Raw genomic sequence first — 19,029 nt, forward strand, 5'->3', positions numbered from 1 at the left:
GTGTTTTTGTTTACTCTGGGGAAGGAAGAAGAAATCACGTGGGATTGCTGTGCACTCCTCATGCTGGATTTATTCTGTGTCCAGGCCTCTTAACCCAACTCCCTCACCCCCTTCACCCCGAGAGCCTGAGCCTGACCCACGTGCAGTAATACAAGTTTTGTGGGGAGTAGCCTGTTCCCACCTTCCTGGCAAAAGCAGAGAGTCCAGAACAAACCAGTTCCAGGTTTTCCACAAGACACTCTGCTGAGCATTTTGCTAGTCCTTTCCTAGACCTCCAGCCAGGCCCGCTGGATTCAGTAAGGCTGCTAGTTCCTTACCCTGACAATTGATTCTCACTGTGTTAATTTAAAAAGCTCCCGGGGCCCTGGCACACAGTGCGTTGTGTGGGGACACTGTGGTTGTTTGCTTTAATAAGCATGAAACTGTGAGCATGGGATTCCTGCTGTGATGTGATGGCATGGAGGGAGTCTTAAAGAGCTGGGTCAACATTTCAACGGGAACCACAAGTGCTCAACATCTTGGAGTGTCAGTTCACTGCGTGAGACACATACATACAGATTTAGGCAATTAACCACAGGCAGCCCAACTGGAAAACGTGGGCCTTGCTGTATTCCAGACGAATAATGCACAGAACTGGTCCCTCCCAGCAGCTGGGAAATGGAAACTCTGCTGCTTACTGGTTCTACTTGGCTTCCTTGTTCACTGGTGTCACCCTTTCTCAGCCAATAGGGGAGCTCCAGCAGGAATAGTGCCTGCCATCTCAGATAAGCATCAGGGAACATTTCCTTCTCCTTCCAAAGTGCTCACCCTCAAAATGGACAAAACTCATCCCAAGCATAGACACCACTGAAATCAAGTCATAAAACAAAACCATCACTTTAAAGTCTTACGTTAACCGCCGCACGGTGTCAGGCAGCTCCAGGGGCAACTGAGGCTGTTTAAAACTTTACTTTCAAGTTCATACTGTTTTCTCCTCTTATACAGGGCAGCTGAGTAGTGGAACAGCAAGGAAAAGGGCCACGAGATGATGGACAAAGAGTGAATGAGGTGCACCAGATCCTCAGTTCTGTAATGCTAAAGCAGCATTGCTCCATTGACTTCAATATAAAGCATCAACTCCTGCAGTATATTTTACTGAACGTACAAACCCACATAAATGAAACCTACTAGAAACATATAAAACATCAGTGGCTTGAAAGTGAAACCCCAGCCCTCAACAAAGAGAATGTGTTTGCTGAATCTACATTGTATCGTGCTGGATTCCCATCCTCCATTCCTACACTTGGGCCAGGCACAGGGGTGGAGAGGTGGATGCAGATGCCTTTAAGCCATCTTTGTACCCACTGTATTCTGGGGCCTGCCTGGCTCCCCGGGTAAGTTAGAGCAGCCCCAGCGTGCAGGAAGCAGAGATGAGCTGTAGTGCAGAGCAGCCTGGCCATGACTCTTGACCAGTTCTGGTCCCAGTATAGAGCCCTTATACTAGCTCTACATCAGCTGGAAGTATCAACAGGGGCACATTTCTAGCCCCTTTCAGGCTCCTTTTCAGCATAAAGGAGCCTTAGAATATCTGAGAATCTGTCAGGCCCATCAATGGCCCCTTGTTGGCCTGCATGTGCATAGATCTATGGTGTTTAGTGCCCAGTATTCATTCTCTCTCGCTCTTTCATAGGAGATACCTATAGAATATAGTGAGCAAGTTTATTTGGCTTGCAGTTTTCTTACTCTGGTTTGGAGTTTGTTATAAATATTGTTATTGATAAATCTAAGAGGAAGATTGAGTGCTGAACACTAGAGGGAGAATAGTTTGAACAGTGTTTGCTTCATTTGCATTTAGAAAATCCATCCTTGTACCATGAAGTATGGAAGAGCCTCTATAAATTGGATCCATTTCCGGCTGTTCTGAGAGTAGCCATAAGTGGGTCATGCCTTGCTAATACAGTGCTTGCTAAGCGCAAAACAGCAAAGCAGGGTGGAGCCCAGGAGTACTGATTCAGATCGAGAAGGGGCAAGGCGAAGCCAGTACTCCCCTCAAGGTCAGCAAAGGAGAAAGCCCCCTGAGCTTAAAATGTATCTTAATTATGGTCTATGAAATCTACATTCACAGCAGAATGAGGCACAAAATCTCAGATGACTGGTTAGAAGCAAGGTGGGGAGGGGTGGGGGGTACTAGGGGGTTGGGGTCCTGGAGAATGGTGACCCCCTCCCTCCCCTCTGCATGCACTATGGCTGATCAATCTGTAAAAGCACCTGCCTCCTGCCTGCATAGGACTCCTGCTGCTTCTAACCAGGAAACTCAGTTTTGACATGGTCCTGCTTGGGGGGCGGGGAAGCAGCCCTGCCTTCACCATGTTAGAAGGGACAACAGCCATATAGATGGGGTTGTCGGAGAGAACACAAGGCACTACAGTGTTCCCACAGTGGCTTGTGCAGAGTGCATTTTCCAGGCATATTCAGACAGCGGAAGGCTGTTTTTAAACGTTCTAGCACCTTGGCAAATTGCTATGAGCTGCATGAGGCTAGGTGGAGCTTAATCCTGCTCCACTGAAGATAATGGGAATTTGGCCATTGCCATCCTTGGCTCACTGTAGCTTTTAATTAATGACAGGTTTCAGAGTAGCAGCTGTGTTAGTCTGTAAAAAAGAGAACAGGAGTACTTGTGGAACCTTAGAGACGAACAAATTTATTTGAGCATAAGCTTTCGTAGGCTACAGCCCACTTCATCGGATGTCACTTCTGGAGCCTCAGCCATTGGGAGGAGTGACTCCTACCAATCATGGGGTGGAATTTGCTTGACGTTTCTGTAACATGTGCCCAGCTGGTACAAGGATGGGCTGAATAGAAAGGCTTGCCCACGGGGCAATTTAGCTGTTTGTTGAAGCCGTCTAATTAACCAGGTAAAGTTATACCAACTTAATTCCTGACTAAGTGTCCACACAAGGATTTATACCCATATATCTACAGCTGTATTATTAGACTGCTATAGTTATGCCCCTTCCCCAGCTAGAGAAACCTGAAATCCCTACCCTCTGCCAAGGGGCTAGGATTGCAAACCTGCTATTCTGCAGCTGGCCAGAAGATGACAGCCACACAGACAAGGGACAGAAGGAGGGAATTTTTGTCAGAGAATGTACAAGGTGGCTTGGCTGCTTTAGGGGAGAGCTGCAGAGGCCATCACAAGAGGAGGGAGAGAGATCGGACTCTGGCCTCATGCCGCTGTAGCCCCGCTGGCTTCTAGAAGCTACTCCTGATTTCCACTAGGGTAAATACGAGGAGAAGGCTCAGGGCCTTAAAATTAAGAAGCTGATTTGCCTTGGGTGTCACAGTCGTACTATGTCACAGTCCCACCGGGAGGCAAGGTGATGGCGAGGGAGTCTCCCACAGGGAAATGCACAGGCCGCCATCTGGGACATGGTCCCATCTCTCTGGAGACCGTCATGTTTCCGTAGAAGCGGAACAAATCTTGTTGCACGCGGTACAGTTTTGTAAGGCACCACATCACACGTGTTTACGGCCTGCCCTGCCACACACACACACACACAGTGGGTTGCAGCAACTTCATGGCCAGGGTGACAAGGGAGATGTCATTTTTTCTAGTGGATTTTTAGTTCTCTTGAAGGTGAGGGACTATAGCGCCACCTGGAGGCATGTTGCGTGCAGGGCAGGGCTATGCGGAATATCCCTGCGTAGGTTTGGAAATGCACTTGTCACAAACTGCACCACCTCCTGCTATTCCAGTGTGGTGGTATTATTATTACTACCAGTAGGTCATCTCTAGGCTTAATCCTCTCCAATCATGGATCTGCAAAGACTCCTGTTTTCCTTGTCCTGCCTCCTTTCCCCTTTAGCCTGACTTTTGCCCCTCCCCCCCCGATTCTTGACCCAAAGCACCCCCTAACAGTGCACTACTGGGCAAGGCTAATGCACCTCATTTTTGGGTTCAGCTTCTGATCCCAGTTACAGTCCCACTTTTTTTTTTTTTTCAAATGAAGCGATTCTCAATTTACACCAGGGTAACAGAGACCAGAATTTGGCCCATGATCAACAGCATCCCCTTTTATTAGTAATATTAGGGTAGTACGGAGATGCCCCAGCTGAGGTCAGGGCCCATTGTGCAAGGTGCTATGCACAGTGAGAGACGGCCTCTGCCCTGACGAATTTACAATCCTTGTAGACAAGACAGGCAAGAGGTTTGAGGGGGAAACAGAGGCACAGCTATACCTTGCCCAGGGTCACACACTAGATCAGGGGCAGAGGCAAGAACAGAACCAGTCTCCCCTAACACCCAGGCTTGTGTCCTGTCCACTAGGCAACACTCCCTCTCCACCTAGTCTCCTCCCTAGCATCAACTAAGATCATACCTACCTGCACTTAGGAACCTAGGAAGAATTCCATGCACTGCTACAGACTAGGGACCGAGTGGTGAGGCAGCAGTTCTGCAGAAAAGGACCTAGGGGTTGAGGTGGACGAGAAGCTGGATATGAGTCAACGGCGTGCCCTTGTTGCCAAGAAGGCTAACGGCATTTTGGGCTGTATAAGTAGGAGCATTGCCAGCAGATTGAGGGACGTGAGGCATTGGTGAGGGCTCATTGGAGTAGTGTGTCCAGTTTTGGGCCCCATACTACAAGAAGGATGTGGAAAATTTGGAAAGAGTCTATCAGAGGGCAAGAAAAATCATTAGAGGGCTGGAGCACATGATTTACAAGGAGAGGCTGAGGGAACTGGGATTATTTAGTCTGCAGAAGAGAAGAATGAGGGGGGATTTGATAGCTGCTTTCAACTACCTGAAAGGGGGTTCCAAAGACGATGGATCTAGACTGTTCTCAGTGGTACCAGATGATAGAACAAGCAGTAATGGTTTCAAGTTGCAGTGGGGTAGGTTTAGGTTGAATATTAGGAAAAACTTTTTCACTAAGAAGGTGGTGAAGCACTGGTATGGGTTACCTAGGGAGGTGGTGGAATCTCCTTCCTTTGAGGTTTTTAAGGTCAGCCTTGACAAAAGCCTGGTTGGGATGATTTAGCTGGGGATTGGTCCTGCTTTGAGCAGGGGGTTGGACTAGATGACCTTCAGGGGTCCCTTCCAACCCTGATATTCTAGGATTCTATTCTATGACCTGTGGAATGATTGTGATATGGCCAAACCTCTATAACGAACTAGACAGACACACCACACTCCTCGCACAGCAGGTATGTCCCAAATATTTCTATTAGCTACAGTTGTTCAAATTCCTACTTCTGTATCCCCCAGTTGGCCTTCCTGGACACACACACACACACACACACCCATGTAACAAAAGAACCAGCATAAAAAGAAATACAAACACCTTATTAAAAGGCAGCACCAATCGGAATACGAAAGGTGGGCTAGCAAATGGGGCACTGAGCTGGGACTCAGAAGATTTGGTATCAGCTCCTGGCTCTACTACCCCCATGCCTCACTTCCCTATCTGTTAAATGAGAATATACTTTCCTACCTCAGAGGTGTGTCTCAAAGCCGATTACCAACTGGAAACACTCAGATTCTACGGCAAATGGGCCAGATAAGCAGACAGATCGCACATCCCCCCCGAAGCAACAGAGGAAATATAGTTATATTTAGAATATTTATTTTACAAGACAATACACAAAAAAATTACAATATTTTTAAAAACTCTTCAAATAGGAAAAAAAATACCCCCCCCCTTAAAGCAGCAGTTTTTAAACAGTACAGGTATTGCCCAGGACCCTACAGCAACGGGATACAATGTTATACGGTGTTATTGAAAAATCACCAACAGTCAAATGCATTGAAGAGAACAGCAAAAAAGTTTAAACACACATGTAATGGTCAAACATTACTACACAGAACATGGAACTGAACCAGCTGGGTTTTAAAGGATGGAATGTGGGTCTCCCCCTTTTAACACCAAGAAATAAATAATAAATCTACACAGAAAATAGTCCAGTCAGTCAAAACACTGTTAACCGTGATTAGTGTTGCTGAATGGGATCGGTTACACGGGGATCTATTGGTCTTTTCCATGTTCTGATGAGCTACTGCTCAAGAACTACATCAAGAAAATAAAGAGAACTGGAAATGAGAAGATGAGCGTTTCATTAGTAGAAGGTCCCAGGGCACACTCAGAACAGCACGGAATCATGCCAGCATTGGGAATGCCAAGACTTGACAAGTACCTAGCATAGAACAGCAAATATTAGCAAATTGGGTAACGACAAAGAAGCCTGATTTCATAGCTTGGCTCCCTTAATGCCTCAGGAGCAGTAGATAGAACCTCAGACACCAAACCACAGACACCAACAGTGCACTGTACAGCAGAGATCATTCACTTCATCACTGCAAGAACTGGGACATCACATAGAGGGCCACATTTAGGGAGGAAAGACGGGTGATGCAAACAGAAGGGGGATTTTATGCTGCTAGTCCCCTTGGTGCTGTGCAATGCCCAGTCAAGACAATGGAAGGACTCTCATGGACTTCAGTGGGCTTTGGAAGGATCACGTGTTCAGCTTTCCCTTCCAAGGGGCAGGGGGTGGGGGGAGAAATATCATAGAACAAAAAGAGAAGACAACACACACACACACACACACACACACACACACACACAGAGTAAATACAGTGCAGAGCTGTGCAAACCCTGACACATGCACAAAACTTGCATGCAGGTTGTACCCGCACACAGCCGGCCAATTCTGCCCTTGCACATACCCTTGCACCTCCCGTTCATTGGATGCATCTAATGTGCATGAAGTGGATGTGTGCCCTGTGCTTGGATCACTGCAAGGGATAGGAGAACCTTCCAGGCACAAGCAGGGCCAAAGGAAAAGTTTCTAACCAAAGGCATGCTTGTCTGGCACATCCTCTCCTTGGATTTGCTCATGTCATTACTTTATTTCAGCAAGGAAAATATCCCTTCCTTTCTCCCACATGGGTTTGATCCAAAGCCCATTGTCGTCGGTGGGAGTCTCTCCAGGGACTGCAGCAGGCTTTGAATGAGGCCTCCCAATTTGTGCCCTGCACCCAAGTGACCATCCGGCCTATTCCTGATTTGCTGAGTGTCTAGTTTTTGTCAAGAACAATCATGTTTTTCCAGCTTTTTACAGATTCCTCCACTATAGTAAATCCCAAGCCTGCCTCTTCTCAGTCTAGTCTAGGAACAGCAACACTTAGCACTTGTAGGCAGTACTTTCTAAACAGAAGCTAATTCAGTCTCAACATCCTGTGAGGTAGGAGAAATGATCTATTTTACCAATGGAAAAGGGGAGGCAGCAAGTTTAAGTGACCTGACCAAGATCACCAAGGGAGGGAAGTGTCAGAGCTGAGATTACAGTTGTTAAATTCCTGGTTCTTGGGCCAATGCTCAGACCACCCCTTGCCTCCCAAACTGTCTGAAGCAACGGTGGGATGTCTAGCACTTTTCAGGGAAGGTGACCACACACAAACAGGGACACACAAAACACTGGCTTTGTGTGACAGTGGTTTTCTTTAATTGTACCTTCATCAATGGGCATTTTCCAGTGTTTGTAGGATCCAGGAATGAAGAGTGTGACAGGGCCAAATTTGTGTGGGAACAAATTTCTTCTCTGAAGAAATTAAAGACCCACTGATATTAGTCTCCAGAAAAGGCTGTGATACAGTTGTGCCTTTAAATGATAGTCTCAGGACTCCCTGCTTCCCTTCCAGAATTGTAACTCTAGAGCAGCCACAGGCTGACTCCAAACAAACTGAACTGTCTAGAGGAAGCAGTGTCTCTCCAGAGGCTTGTGCTCCAGATCAGAAGCATACAGACTCTTGGACAGCTTGTCAGAGAATGGAGCACATGGGTGTGGGGGGAGAGGACTCCAAGTATCCCCAGCCTGCTTCGCACACCCTCGTTCAAAATATTTGCTCCAGATACCAAGGGCAGCAGCACTTCTGCCGTCCCTCAGGCACAACTGCACACACAAGGTACAGGACATTTTGTTGCAGTCCCTGATTCTTAGGAAACAAATGGGCTTGCCTCAACGAGCTTAGTGCATGGCACATACAGTAGGGTAGGAGGGAGTGAAGTCCTGTTTCCATGGAAACGGGAGTCTGCTCCCGTTCCTGAGAGAAATCAATTCTACTCTGAACCAGAACGCATTTTGTGCCTGGCTTAGTAAATTCTTCTGTGGCCAGGTGCCGGTTTGACAGCTCTGGAGGATGGAGTCCCTTGTTTACCCACAGCATTCCTCAAAGGCAGCTTTGGAGCTCATTTTTTACTGTCACCTTAGTGGAGGCCAAGCCTGCAGGGTGGAAAGCTCACGGAGCCCAGGGTATCATTCCAGGTGTCACGTTAGTCACCTTCTCCTGAGGCTCAACATGGTCCCCAAAAGCCATGAAAATGGGAGACGGGCGGGCCCCCTTCCACACCAAAGTATGAGTCAGGGAGAATAAAGCTGTAGGAGGGAGAAAAGTGAATCCAAACACACACACACACACACACACAGAGCTCCTTTCTGTGATGAGGTGGATTCCGACAGTGGACTCCAGGCTCAGTCAGGGATGAGCGTAGGTAACAGTCAATCATAGCACAGATTACACAATCCACGTAAGGTAGCAATACACTGAATAGAAATCCAGACCCTCTTGCTCGTGGGCAAGACCACCTATCAGTGACCCCCAAAATATTCATAGTAGATTATGGCGTAAGAGTAACTCGAGGAAAAAGGTCTTTCGCTGCACACAAACCTACATTGATAGCATAGTTCACCCCATGCTAAAGTTGTACAGGAAAACATTCCCTTCTCTTGTGCCAGCCTGCTTCCCCCACACACGTGCAAGGGGAAGACAGATTATCCTTTGAGGGGTCCATTTGGTGAAAGCCTTTGTACCTGCCCTTGTTGCTTCCTGTCATGCTCCGGTCCCTAGGATCAATCAGCACCAAAGCAGAGCTTCCTAGAGGTGTCCCCCTCATGTGGAAGTTGTGCTCCCTGAAACAGCATTGGGCCTCCACTCTGTTCCTGTTTGTCTGCAGAGCTCGTGTCAGTAGGGTAACTGGGTACTGTACTGTCTGATGGAAGATAAAGGGCCTGCCCTGCACCTACAGAAACCAAAGGCAAAACATCCAGGAGCAGGAAAGAACACAGGGCATCTGACCCTCAAGCCTGGACCAGTCAACACAAGCTTTGCCTCTCCCCAGTGTTGGCAGGATCAAACCCTGGGGTGCTATAGCAAAGGCTTCTTCACAGTCAGGTCTTTTTAGTCCTTTCTATACACCTCCGCCCCCATGTCTGGTACCTGAAGTATAGCCAGTCCTCCTCCTCCCTGTGCTGAGTCTCTTCTGCAGATCCCCTCTTGTTTCCGCTCCCCTGTGCCACGTTACATACTTCCTCCTCATTCTCTCTGCCAACCCCCATCAGGTCCCTTCCACACAATCCCCCCACTTTACTTCTCTCTCCCAGCGCCCTTGTATTCACTACTCCCCTCTTTCCATCAGAAGCTTTCATGGACTCCCTCAACTTCTATGGGCCTCACTTTCAGAGAGGCTGAATAGGGCTGGTCAAAAGTTGTTTTTTTTTTTTTGATGGAAAAAACACACACAACACAACCCACCCAAACCACAAAAACAAAGTTTTTCACTAAGTGTCCATAGAAAATTTAATCATTTTGTAAAAAATAAAATAAATGCCCTCCAATCTAACTATTTCATCCAAAGAAGAAAACATTTCAGTTCGGGTATGCTGCCATGGTGCCTCATGGAGCTGTAGTTTGATTTCCTCATGTCCCCCTTCTCCCCGGCGAGTCTGGCTCTTCAGCCATACTACATCTCCCATGATATACCCTGGTCCAGGGCTCCTATGATGCACCCAAATCTCCTCACCTTGAGGAGAGACTGCTGTACATCTTGGGAGATGCAGTGTGACCAAGATGCCTAGTCTCTACAGGACAATGGGAGCACCAGGCACTCAAACTAGGACTCCCATGAGGCACCATGGCAACATTTACAAACCAAAATATTTTGGTTTTTCCCCTAAAAAGGTCTAAATTTTCCATGGGCAAAAAGCCCATTCTAACCAGCTCTAGTGCTGAACCTTCAACCTTGGGCGAAGTTAATGGGAATGGCAGGTACCAAGTGCCACTGATCATCAGAACCCTTCTGTAGCCACTCCCCATCCCCTACTCTCCAAAAAAACCCTTTTCTACCACCACCAGACTCAAGCCCCATGACTGCCCCCCTCTCCAATTTTCTCTGTGCCTCTTCCAGTTCCTGCTCACATGCCATGTACGATGGCCTCAGTTTGTTATTAACCAGCACTCATGGGGCTGCTGTAAAAACCAATCAAGCCAACGGCTCCCTGTTTGGTGAGTGCACAACAACAAAACACAAGTTTAACGTGTCACACGCCTCACAAAGTCCATTGGGGACAACAGCACGCACATCCTACAGAAGCCCATAGACAGCCTTAGGTTCCCAAAAGCATCAGCACTATTTGCAGGCTGGGCAACAGTTTGCTCTGCTCTCCCTGAATGTTGCAGGAATGCAAGAGATTTCACACGCTGTACATCTGATTGGTTAGGAATGGACGAGACTAAGGACAAGTAAACATCAGGCTAGAGTGGAACATCCCAGCTGGTCTCATTACGGTGACTTAGAGAACCTATTGCAAACAACCCGTACATCCAGAAGGAGCAGTGGTTACATATTGCAGATTTCTTTTTAAAATATTATTTCTGCCTTGTGCATGTTAATTGCAAAGTAAAGGCCAGATCCTCAGCTGATGTAAATTAGCATGGCTCCATTCTGGCTATCACATTACCATTCTTGCATCCGGCCAGGTTTCCCCAAGACACATTAATCCATATTATTTAATTGGGCCCGAAGGTGCTGTCCATTCCATATCTGAAGAACAGTCAACCCTTCTTATAATACCCATAAGCTGCATTCTGTAGTACCTTCCAGCTGATGATCTCAAGAGACAAATGCAAATGGATTAAGCCTTGCCATTTCTGCGAGGTAGGCAAGCAGGATTTTCCCCATCTCACTGAGGCACTGAGTTAGCAGCAGAGCCAGGTGGATTCCAGAATTCCCATCTCGCATTCGTGTGATCTAACCACTACACCACACTCACTCCCTTCCCTTAGGGTCAGTTACAAACAACCTCACCTGATTCTATCGTCTAGTCTAAAAAGTCGATTGACAAAGGAGGCTGTAATCTGTGGTCAAGATGCCTTTGCTCAGGGCACATCATGCAGATGAACTGTATACAAGGAAGCTACAATGACTGTTGCAGTGGCCACAGTTGATGGAAACTGAAGCATTCAGCCACTGTAATGCTGTGACCTCTGCTTTGTTTTTCCACTGGACGTGGGATTCTGGCCTTCAATGATTCACTGAACTGCAAGGATCTTACACAGCCTGGCATTAAGGGCCTGTCTACATTGGGCAGATTTGGTAAGTGGTTTCAAGTTGGCACAGCTAAATTGGTTTTAAAACCCAATCAGAGCAACAGCCTTGACCACTTGGCCTTCCAACTGGGTCAGGCTGCCTTAACTGCTTCAATCTAGAGCTATGCAATAGTTCTCAGCTATTTCAGAAAAAAAAAAAAAGTCTAGCCGAACTGGTTAGACAATTTCTCCAGTGTAGACAGGCCTTGTGGGGTGAGCCACAGGCACAGCTGGATGGCAAAGGCAGCCTGACAGACTCCTAGTGCTGCATGCTCCACAAAAGGTCACTGGTGGAACGAAGGAGCAGTAGACCCAGACTACAGATCTTGGCTCATAGAGGTTTTTGGAGCCAATGGCCTCACGTTTGCCTTTGGATTTTGTAATTGTGTCCTGATGGGCCAAACCCCGTGGCCTCTACTGCGAGGCTTCGGGCAGACACTGGGACATCCATGGGTCCCTGTTCCAACAAAGCACCCGAAGCAGAGTATCGTGTGGCGAGAGATTCCGCATGCATACACAGCTAGGTAATCAGCAACTAGCGCTCCCAAAAGCTATTTGGAAAAGCCACAGGCACCCTCGATCATGGGCCACAACAAAGCAGTTAAAGGGAGCAGAAATCCATGTCAAAGCACCACCTCAAAACTTAAGTTCTTGCTGATCACTAGAACTGGTCCACACATCATGCTTTTCATCTTCCCCTACCATGGAGACTCTTTTCCTGCTGACTACAGGAACACCAAATGGCGAGGACAGTGTCAGATCTCCTAGGAGCATCGCAATTACCAGTCAGCTTAGCCTGCAGGATGCTCCTCACAGCTCTGTCCAGGTAAGTCTGCATTTTGAGAGACTAAATTATTTCTGTGTCTGTGTTTTTTCCACCATCTCTTAGCTACTCAGACCTCTGCAAGGGAAATACTCAAAATTTCTAGGTCTAAACACTGGCTTTTGTTGATGGGGTCCCAAGCCAAAGTCTTGGCTGTCAGGATCCCAGCCAGGTCTATGAGTTATAAACTTAGGACCAACATTTCCAAAAGTAGCCTGATTTTAGGTGCCTACTTTGAGATGTCATTAGCCAGATTTTCAGAGGCACCAAACACTACTCACTTCAATTAGAATTTGGGGTGCTCAGCTCTTCCAAAAGCCTCAGGCCCAAAGCACCTGAGATTGGGCACAGCCAAAATCAGAGGCCACTTCTGAAAATTTTAGCCTTCCTGTTTCTGAGATGGAAAGAAACAAAACTAAAGAGGACTCATGGTGCACCCCAAACAAACCTGCAGGTGCAGATCATATCAGAAAGGGACAACAGCAGGCATATCCTACAAAAGCAACAGGCTGGGCATTCTATGCACACACACAGGCATATTCTACAGAAACACCAGTATCCGAGGTTTAAAATACCCTTGGAATCTTCAAGAGGTTGTTCCAGGGAATCCATTTGTAGGTCTAATTATCACAGACACTGACCTCCCTCTTGCAACAGGTAATCCTTTTCGGAGCATTCAGCTTCAACACAGTAGTGTGCTTCTGTTTGAGCCCCTGAGCCAGCCAGTGTTGCAATCTCAAATCAAGTTCCCAAACAGAACAGCAGTCGCTGGCAGAATCATCAGGAAATAAAATCAAGGGATTGTGGGAAATAGATCTCTTTCCCATACAGAAAAAAAACACATCAGCATTTCTGCATTCCAGGCCTCCACTGCTGGAGTGACCGGAGATAATCTCCAGGGAAACAGGAAAGTGACACACTTTTAACATACAGTATTAAATACATTTTAAAGAGTCTTCCCTCCCCTGTACCAGTCTCAGGCCCTGCCCCAAGCCACTCCATCCCCAACAGGCAGAACACACTGCTGAAAGCTGGAGCGCTCGCACACTGGTACAATGATGGTGCCAGACACATGCTTTGCTGGGTTCATAAAGCTGTGAAAAGGGGATTTGGGTATCAACCCAATGTTCCCAGCTTCCAGAGGGTTTGGGCATGTTCTGAAAACCCCGTGAGATGTGGGCCTGCAAGCTCGCTGCCCCACTGCTGGGTCACAGGGTGGTACTCAATCTGCCACTGGAATCAAGACACAGGACTCACCTCAAACTCTCTTTACCCTGATCCTGCTCTCCTCCTTTAGGAAAAGCTCTGCAGAGATGTGAGCTGCACTCATGCCTGCTAATAATCCAGGCTCAGGCCCTTAACTGGGGTGGGTTCTGCACTTGGACTTGGCAAGGTGACCACAGGGTGTTAGCTAGTCATTGAGTACTGCAGTTCCCCAATGGCCCTAGCAACACCACCTGCAGGGAAGTGCTGGCCCTGTTGGTAATGCCCAGCATGAAGGGGGTGGGACAGGGTGTACAGAACTAACAGGGAGTCACACTTCTGTTAAATGGAAACATCTACAGTTTGGTCTTTAGAGCTGCACTAAGGCCTTGTCCACACGGGGATATTAACCTCTGGTGCCAAACCCTAGCATACACACAATCTACACCAGTGCAGCTGATTCCACTTTAATCAATGGGCTACAGCTGCCGATACGAATGCTGATGGCTCCCCTCCATGGCTGGAATGATCAGAACAAAAGGAGGCACCTGCTAGCTTTCGTGGGTGGCGCCAGGCAGCCCTGCCAGGAGGGGACAGGGCTTAGCCCTGGAGGGAGGGAGGGGGAGAGGGGTTATTAAATGCTAATGTAAGAGTTTCTGACTTGATGGGTTGCAGGGCCACCAGCTCGAGTCGGTTACTGCAGCAACGCCAGGGCCCCCCTCTTTGAAATTCCAGATCTCAGGCAGATGCAATTGCTCCTGACTTCAGAATTTTACAGGTCAGTCCTTAAGTCTCTTGGCACTAAAGAGGACTCTTCACTGGGCTGGAGCAGCGTGAGTTCGTCAGCACCAAGAACTTCAGCTCACAAAGGCCCCGCGCTAACACACCACATAGGGCTCACTGTGTGCAATCTTTCTGCTGAAATTTAAAAATAAAAGCTGGGGGGAGATGGGAGAAAGGGAGAGATATTTTCTATGGATCTTTGTCTGAGGCCATAAAGCAGCATTTTCCAGGCCCTTTTCTGTGCCCAATAACCATGGCAACAACATTGCTTGTCCACATCACAGTGTGAAACCAAATAGGACCAAAGCGGACAGCTGGGAGCACAGATATCCATAGTAAGAGCATATTATAGGGGGAGAGGCTGCTTCAAACCTGTATTTGCCACTGAACTCTTCATTTCATTCTGACACACTTACTGGCAATGTATTTTTACCCCCAAATTGTAAGTCTCATACACAATAATATATTGGCTGGGAGGGGGGAGGGGCGTTTACCATTTGAACATTAAAATTTTGCCAAGAAATGCAAAGACCAAAGTAAGCTGCAAAGGACTGTTCAAAAATCAGGCTAGTGTTCCTTCTGGATTCTTTATGAGGTATAGAGAAGGCCTGTTTCTAAAGAGGAGGAGGTGGTCACTTGCTCTTTCCCTTTTAAATATCAGGCATGTCAGCTCTTGGGTTTCCCGGGTCTTGCTGGATAACGCCTGGGAGGCTCGTGGGATGTTTAGTCTAGTCATACCATAACGGATGGGGTTAAACAAAACCTTCCTTCCTCCAAAATGTAAGTTAGTCCTTAACATTAAATAGGTGTTAACACAAAGAAAAACGTTTGAAGTAGTGACTAGAAATCCTTTCCCTATCAACTGTTCAACTTTCAATCTCGTGGGGCATCACCATTTCATTAGCTCTCCGACCATCACTCTTCCAGCCTAGGTGAGGATCTGAACCATACATGCAAAATCCAAGCAGAAAACAAAAAAAAAAATCCTTAAAAAAGCTGTACACCTTTCAGGCCTTCATAATACATCATAAAGCAGGAGAAGAGTCACCCTACGGAAAAAAAAAAAACCCAAACTTTTCTTTAAGGGCAACTCAGAAAAAATCCAGAGTGACACAAGCATCATAGTACTGATCACAAAAGATTGTTATGAGTGTCTCTGGATTAAGTTTAGAAGTGTGAGCAGCAACAGTGATGTAGTGGTGGGAGTCTGCTATAGACCACCGGACCAGGGGGATGAGGTGGATGGGGCTTTCTTCCGGCAACTCGCAGAAGCTACTAGATCGCATGCCCTGGTTCTCATGGGTGACTTTAATTTTCCTGATATCTGCTGGGAGAGCAATACAGTGGTGCATAGACAATCCAGGAAGTTTTTGGAAAGCGTAGGGGACAATTTCCTGGTGCAAGTGCTAGAGGAGCCAACTGGGGGGGGGGGGGGGGGCTTTTCTTGACCTGCTGCTCACAAACCGGGAAGAATTAGTGGGGGAAGCAAAAGTGGATGGGAATCTGGGAGGCAGTGACCATGAGTTGGTTGAGTTCAGGATCCTGACACAGGGAAGAAAGGTAAGCAGCAGGATACGGACCCTGGACTTCAGGAAAGCAGACTTCGACTCCCTCAGGGAACGGATGGGTAGGATCCCCTGGGGGACTAACATGAAGGGGAAAGAAATCCAGGAGAGCTGGCTGTATTTCAAGGAATCCCTGTTGAGGTTACAGGGACAAACCATCCCGATGAGTCGAAAGAATAGTAAATATGGCAGGCGACCAGCTTGGCTTAACGGCGAAATCCTAGCGGATCTTAAACATAAAAAAGAAGCTTACAAGAAGTGGAAGGTTGGACATATGACCAGGGAAGAGTATAAAAATATTGCTCGGGCATGTAGGAATGAAATCGGGAGGGCCAAATCGCACCTGGAGCTGCAGCTAGCAAGAGATGTCAAGAGTAACAAGAAGGGTTTCTTCAGGTATGTTGGCAACAAGAAGAAAGCCAGGGAAAGTGTGGGCCCCTTACTGAATGAGAGAGGCAACCTAGTGACAGAGGATGTGGAAAAAGCTAATGTACTCAATGCTTTTTTTGCCTCTGTCTTCACTAACAAGGTCAGCTCCCAGACTGCTGCGCTGGGCATCACAACATGGGGAGTAGATGGCCAGCCCTCTGTGGAGAAAGAGGTGGTTAGGGACTATTTAGAAAAGCTGGACGTGCACAAGTCCATGGGGCCGGACGAGTTGCATCCGAGAGTGCTAAAGGAATTGGCGGCCGTGATTGCACAGCCATTGGCCATTATCTTTGAAAACTTGTGGCGAACAGGGGAAGTCCCAGATGACTGCAAAAAGGCTAATGTAGTGCCAATCTTTAAAAAAGGGAAGGAGGAGGATCCTGGGAACTACAGGCCAGTCAGCCTCACCTCAGTCCCCGGAAAAATCATGGAGCAGGTCCTAAAGGAATCAATCCTGAAGCACTTACATGAGAGGAAAGTGATCAGGAACAGTCAGCATGGATTCACCAAGGGAAGGTCATGCCTGACTAATCTAATCGCCTTCTATGATGAGATTACTGGTTCTGTGGATGAAGGGAAAGCAGTGGATGTATCGTTTCTTGACTTTAGCAAAGCTTTTGACACGGTCTCCCACAGTATTCTTGTCAGCAAGTTAAAGAAGTATGGGCTGGATGAATGCACTATAAGGTGGGTAGAAAGTTGGCTAGATTGTCGGGCTCAACAGGTAGTGATCAATGGCTCCATGTCTAGTTGGCAGCCGGTGTCAAGTGGAGTGCCCCAGGGGTCAGTCCTGGGGCCGGTTTTGTTCAATATCTTCATAAATGATCTGGAGGATGGTGTGGATTGCACTCTCAGCAAATTTGCGGATGATACTAAACTGGGAGGAGTGGTAGATACGCTGGAGGGCAGGGATAGGATACAGAGGGACCTAGACAAATTGGAGGATTGGGCCAAAAGAAATCTGATGAGGTTCAACAAGGATAAGTGCAGGGTCCTGCACTTAGGACGGAAGAACCCAATGCACAGCTACAGACTAGGGACCGAATGGCTAGGCAGCAGTTCTGCGGAAAAGGACCTAGGGGTGACAGTGGACAAGAAGCGGGATATGAGTCAGCAGTGTGCCCTTGTTGCCAAGGCCAATGGCATTTTGGGATGTATAAGTAGGGGCATAGCGAGCAGATCGAGGGACGTGATCGTTCCCCTCTATTCGACATTGGTGAGGCCTCATCTGGAGTACTGTGTCAAGTTTTGGGCCCCGCACTACAAGAAGGATGTGGATAAACTGGAGAGAGTCCAGCGAAGGGCAACAAAAATGATTAGGGGTCTGGAACACATGACTTATGAGGAGAGGCTGGGGAACTGGGATTGTTTAGTCTGCAGAAGAGAAGAATGAAGGGGGATTTGATAGCTGCTTTCAACTACCTGAGAGGTGGTTCCAGAGAGGATGGTTCTAGACTATTCTCAGTGGTAGAAGAGGACAGGACAAGGAGTAAATGGTCTCAAGTTGCAGTGGGGGAGGTTTAGGTTGGATATTAGGAAAAACTTTTTCACTAAGAGGGTGGTGAAACACTGGAATGTGTTACCTAGGGAGGTGGTAGAATCTCCTTCCTTAGAAGTTTTTAAGGTCAGGCTTGACAAAGCCCTGGCTGGGATGATTTAATTGGGGATTGGTCCTGCTTTGAGCAGGGGGTTGGACTAGATGACCTCCTGAGGTCCCTTCCAACCCTGATATTCTATGATTCTATGATCGAGAGATCGTCTATGCAGAGTCCCATCTGTGTAGGATAAAGTCATTTTTTATGTTTCACATAGGCAAAAGTGAGAACTTAGCTGTGTAACAACCTCCTCTACATTAAAAGTGCATGATCAGGACAACTGGCCTCCAATTTAGGTTTTACAAAGAAAAAGTTTTACAAAACCTAAATAAAAAGGGTTGAAATACACAGATTTCAAGTGGAAACTGTTTTTTTAAAGTTATTCTTCAACTGTTGTGTTGGAAACAAACATCACCATGATGTTAGTGATGGGGAAGCAGAAAGTGAAGCTGACTATAAACAAAAAGTGAAACCAGTTTAGTGTACATGTTGAAATGGAATGACGTGCAATAATAAAGCACACCAGATTTTCAGTTCTTTCTCTTGTGACAATTCAAAGTGAGATTGTGAAGACAGATAAAGAAAAGGTTTGGGTTTTTTAAAAACATTAGTGTCCCTTTAACTGAATTCATACGTGTCTAGGGTTGCCATCCTGTTATCCAGTCAATGACTACCTCCCCAAAGTGAGCAGGAAGACTGGCTATCGTCCTCAATCCCACAACTGGACGCCCATAGGCAGGCTTTTCTGCTGGCGCGGATCCGATTGGAGTCATACTGCCTCTCTGTATGTACTTCAGAGAAAACATCATAACAAAACCACACCTGGCCTTTGAGAGGTAAGTCGTATGGAATTAGGTCCCTGTGGAAATAAAACAGATGCCCTGGCCTCATTTCTTTTCCACATCCCAGTTTTGGTCTGGATAAAGAAGTTGGCAACCCAATCCCCAAGTAAAATGAGCCAGATACTCAGTTGGTGCAAACTATCATAGACCCACTGATTTCAATAGAGCTCACGGACTTCAAAGGATCTACAACCATTTACACCAGCTGAGGATGTGGCCTATCCTGATCTTTAACCAAAAAGCCTGACTCTGAGACCTCTTTTTAAGTGACCCTTTGCGAGTGCAAACACCCACAGGAAAGGAGAGAAACACATCTTAGAGACGGGTCCAAAGACACACACAACCAGTACTCTGGGTAGAGCAACTGTTTGACACGTCAGAGCTGGGC

General features: G+C 47.2%; 1 protein-coding gene across 1 annotated transcript in view; it reads right to left on the reverse strand.

The window, feature by feature from the left end:
- The window catches only part of CEND1 (cell cycle exit and neuronal differentiation 1), a 41,931-nt gene extending 26,312 nt beyond the window's left edge, over positions 1-15,619 (reverse strand). Inside the window, exon 1 of the mRNA XM_084631915.1 lies at positions 12,866-15,619. The gene's annotated coding sequence lies outside the window, so the exon portion shown is untranslated. The remainder of the gene's footprint in view (positions 1-12,865) is intronic.
- Positions 15,620-19,029: the final 3,410 nt, after the last annotated feature.

Source organism: Lepidochelys olivacea, assembly GCF_965140295.1.
Source record: "Lepidochelys olivacea isolate rLepOli2 genome assembly, chromosome: 6".
NCBI lineage: Eukaryota > Metazoa > Chordata > Testudines > Cheloniidae > Lepidochelys > Lepidochelys olivacea.